The 5,119-nt window shown below is 39.6% G+C and overlaps 1 long non-coding RNA gene across 1 annotated transcript; it reads right to left on the reverse strand.

Moving 5' to 3' along the window:
• Positions 1–1,410: 1,410 nt before the first annotated feature.
• Positions 1,411–3,904, reverse strand: LOC145065433 (uncharacterized). Its single transcript, XR_013688423.1, has 3 exons — positions 3,496–3,904; positions 2,301–2,358; positions 1,411–1,568 (listed from the first exon to the last, which is right to left on the reverse strand). It is a non-coding gene; the product is annotated as an uncharacterized LOC145065433 (long non-coding RNA).
• Between the last annotated feature and the right edge of the window lie 1,215 nt (positions 3,905–5,119).

Genomic DNA, 5,119 nt, shown 5'->3' on the forward strand with positions numbered 1-5,119 from the left:
ATGTTACTTCCATAGCAAAGTAACTATGGAGTTTCATTCTGTTAGAAAATTTCGCCGCAGATTAGCCACGGTATTTAATTTTGTAGCATAATTAAGGCAGAATGTATTTTTGTAAAAAAAAAATCATTGCAAATTTGCTACTAATGTTTTTCCACAGAACTATCGGTAGCAATATACCAATGGATTTCGATTCGTTAACAGTTTCCGTAGAAATTCCCATATTTGCTATGGAAAATTCATTTCATAGAAAATAGGGTAACAAATTAGCTATGAAACGACATTATATAGCATGAACCATTGCAAAATACCAATAGAAAGATGTTCCATATCAACCTTCCATAGCTATTTCGACTTTCTCTTATAGTGTTAAGATGTTTATGGGTTGACTTTAGTTTCTTCAGTTAGAGGATCCCAGTACTATGTCACTTTCTTTGATGACTACACGCCAAACATTTGTGTATATTTCTTAAAACAGAAGCCTGAAGCTTTCAATAATATCAAGAAATGGAAAGCGTTTGTTGAAAATGAAACTAACTTGAAAAATAAAGTGTTTCAGATCCGATAATAGGGGCGAACACAATAGAAAATTAATTTGTTGATTATTGTCCTTGCTAGGGAATTAGAATGCATAAGACAGTTCAGGAGACACCTCTACAAAATTGGAGTTGTTGAGATGTGAACTGAACTTTAAACAAGAGGGCTAAAAGCATGAGACAATATACAAGTTTACCCAAGTTGTTCTTGACATATTCAATCAACACAACTATGTATTTAATTAATAGAGGACCCTCAGTCCTCATAGCATTCAAGATTCTAGAAGAAGAATGCCAAGGTCATGTAATTTTGCTCAAACATTAGAAGGTTTTTGTCACACCCCCGAACCAAACGGCGAAAACGTTCGAGGGCTCGCATGACTTATATTGAATATCATCACAATGAATATACATGAATCATAACATAAACATCACCATGCATCAATATATTACAACTGGAATTGTTCACATCAAGTACATTGTTTTAACATTACAAAACCATAACATAAATGGTTTGATAGTTTTCAAAAGCACAACACACTAACATACTTGGTACTTAGTCCTCAGCTTACCTGTTACCTGAGAATACAAGTTATTTTGAAAAACGGTCAACATATGGAATGTTGGAGAGTTCATAAGCAGGTTTGATATGAAAATGTTTGGTGTAGTTTGAACGAAAACAACGTAGAAAATCCGATATTTTCTGAAAAGACCATTGTTTATAAAAAGTGTGAAGATCCGTAAATATATGCATGATGATTTCAAAACATGTATAATTGAAAAAGTTTGTATTAAAAGTACAAGTGAAAAATGTTGAACTTCCCTAGAAAACCCGATGTTTTCCGAAAATAAAAATATCATTGTAGCACCTATAAAATTTGAGCCAAATTAAAACTTTTAAAACATTTAAAACCGTTAAGTCATTACAATTTGTTTTCAAAATAACTTAGACATCAGAGTATCCCCAGAATCAATCATGAAAATATAAGGAGGTGCACGATCACGCCTTCGCCTTCCCGCGGTCATCAGAAATACCTGAAATAGAATCAACAACTGTAAGCCCGAAGCATAGTGAGTTTCCCCAAAATACCAACGCCATACAAACATAACCATATCATATAACCAATACATAACAACATGCATAATGAATCATCAGCCTGACTGGACCACCTCACAGGCCTTCAGTCTATCTGGACTGCTCTTCGAGCCTTTGGCACGTCTGGACCGCCACGTAGGGCCTACAGCCTATCCGGACCGCTTGTCGGGTATGTTGGCCTACAGCACAAAGCAGGACCCCCTCAACCCAACCCCCAATCAAACAACACATGTGCACATAAATATCATAAACTAGCTCATTTCATATAACAGTCAAACCGATCTAACAGATCACCAATCATAGCAACATCCCAATAACTGGGATACAGACCTAACCGGTCACTAACATAGCATCATCCTATAATCAGGACAATCATGTGCACATAGACATCATATAACGCTAGCATGTATATATATAACAGTCAAACCAATCTAACAGATCACAAAGCATATCAACAATCCTATAACCAGGATATCGACCTAACAGGTCACTAACATAGCATCATCCTATATACCAGGATACCGACCCAACCGGGCCACTAAAGCATAGCATAAAACCACCTAACTACCAGGATATAAATCAGTATGCATAACATGCAATAATCCGAATACAATCCATAAAGGGTCGGCCTTGGTGCCTTAGACCCTGTTGATATAGTGAGGAGAACTCACCTGGCACTGCTGAAGTCTCGCATGGTACGCTCCAGCTGCTGATTGACAGATTCCCGAACTGTTATCAAACAATACCCAATTAATAATTGGGTTCCAAGCTCAAAGTCAAACTCACACTACAAAAGCCCAAAGGTCAAGTAATGGGCCAAGGCCCAACATATGGCCCAATCTTCCAAATTGGGCCCAAGTCCTCACATGGGCCTTATCCTAAAGCCCATCTAATTACTTTGGTCCATTAACTTGTTCTTGGATGGTCCATCAATAGTCTAACCACCAAAACCCTATAGGAAGGCCCAACTCAAGGCCCAAGTGAATTTAGGGTTTCACATAAAATGACAACTAGGGTTAAGTGAGAATCACTTAACCCATTAAGGACATAATCCATTAAGTCCCTCACTTTACTAAATAAGTCATATGGTGTGATTGGGCTTAATACACAATTCCTTTCCAATCTCCCAAATGTGGGTCCCGATAAGTCCAAGCCCATAATCCCAAAATTAGGGTTTTCACATGAAATGATGATTAGGGTTAAGTGTTTCTTACTTAACCCATTAAGGACTTAATCCAATAATGACTTAATCCAATAAGGACTTAATCCATTAAGTCCATTATTGCCATAGATTAATTTTCCAATGATTATTATTTAATATCTCAAGTTATTAAATAATTCCCGCGTGTGTGTGTGCCGATCGATTTCCACAATTTAGGGTTTTATGCTACTAGGGTTTTCCAATACAATACAAACCCATTAGTCCATTGATTGGGCTTTTAGGTCACATTGGGCCTTATTGGGCCCATTAGGATTTCCATTGGGCCTACTAGGGTTTGTTGGGCCCATCAGGGTTTCATTGGTCCCACATTGTCCAAACATCCCCCAAACGAGGTCTAAACACAATCAAAGCACACCGCCACCCGACACGGCGGCCAGTGGCGGCGGGAGGCGGCAGCCACCACCATATGGTGGTGGTTAGGGTTTCTTTTTCATTATTACGCCATGATTACAATTTTTACAATGAAATCCCAAAAATAAACACACACATAACCACCCTAGTGGTGGCTGGTGGTGGTAGATAGTGGCAGCCACCATGGCTGGCGGCCATGGTGGTCCCTTACACTTCCGGCCAACAATAACGAGCTAAAAACGAATAGCAGCAGCAACTCTTGATGAAATACACCAACAAACGTAGCCACCCACCTGGTGGCGTAAGGCAGCAGCACAAGAAAACTGACAGCAGCGGCAGCCATGGCGGCGGATGGTATTGAACGAACCAGCGGAATCAGCATCAGTTAATGGCGACCATGGCCAGCCCCTCATCACACTCGACATCCCACCGTCGATTTTCCTCTTCCGCCGCAATAGAAATAGCAACGACAGATAGCAGCGGAGACCGGGACATTTCCTCAACGTCTCTTCGTCGGCAGTTTGGAGCGGCAACGTCGCTGGATGCTCCAGTGCTTCTCGGCTTCTTTACTCGTCGGAATGACGTCGACGACAGCAACAAGGCGGAACGATGGCTGTCGGACTCGACGATGCCAACATCGGCTGAGGAGGCTTCAATGGTGGAGGCGGCAACCGGGAATGAAGAAAGAGATGGCGGCTGATGTTTAGAGGTTTAGGGTTAGGACGAGGGGAGTGACGGGTTATAAGTCCTGCACACTACTCAAACATTGGCCCATATTGTCACTTTCAGTCCTTCCTCCTTTATTCTTTTCAATTCAAATCCTGATATTTACCATTTGGCCCTTGCTCTCATAATTCTTTTCAATATAAATCCAATAGTTACAAAACAATCCCTCCTCTACAAAGGATTCTCAATTAAGATCCAAAAATTACCATTTCCACCCTGGCTTCAAGAATCCTTCCCAGAATAAGTCCGATACTTACTCTTTAACCCTCAGAAATCTAAAGTATATCATTTGGCACCCCGAAACCAACACCCCACTAATTATTATTCGATCTTAGGCTATAATAATATAAAATAAACATAATAATTATTCCCCGGGGTTCCTGACTTATTATTTAATTACTCTATTTAAATGGGATGTTACAATTATATAACGGTTCGAATTGTTATCCCATCACGTGAATGATTTTGAATTACCTTGATTACTTGATTTATATTGGATTTATTTATGTGAGTCGTTATAACCATGCATGATAATGACTAGTTCGTCTGTTTTAGCACTCTGGTGAACGCCGGCATTGATCTAAGATTTTGTCACCCTAGACTGGCCGAGTCTAACTGTAGCGAACAGTTGAGGTGTGGGGGAGTCACCCCTGTATAGATAGATCTATACACAAACTCTCGCTCTCCCTCCAGGAGACTTTGATTATAACTACAGACTATGACCGACACACGTTGGTGTCACCCGTTATTACTCACTAAATCCCAATTAACTTTGATTACTATTGATTACCGACCTGTATTTGTTTACTTGGACCTTACTAGCAGTACTAATGGGCCACTAAGGCGCAATAGCACTTAAAAGCCATTGAGGGTCCCTTAAATATGAAATCGGGTCGTAGAAGGCCCAATAACATTTATTATTATTCCTTGGGCCCGAAATCATGTTAATGGGTGACAAAGGCCCAACAAGCATGATTGAACTTTCAAGCCCAAAGTTTGGATTGTTTACTTGTTTTAGGAATTGTATAATTGTTGGAAGGTTTGATTGGACGATTGTTATTTAGGATCGGCACAAGGCCGTTCGGTTGTTGTTAACGATTTTTGGAATTATACATATATTCATCTTCATGAGTTGTAGTTTTGAATTTTTGACTCAACATCTTAATAGTAAAATAATTGATTCAAAATATT

This window comes from Lactuca serriola, chromosome 8 (assembly GCF_051521515.1).
Source record: "Lactuca serriola cultivar US96UC23 chromosome 8, Lser_US96UC23_V15, whole genome shotgun sequence".
In the NCBI taxonomy this organism is placed as follows: domain Eukaryota; kingdom Viridiplantae; phylum Streptophyta; class Magnoliopsida; order Asterales; family Asteraceae; genus Lactuca; species Lactuca serriola.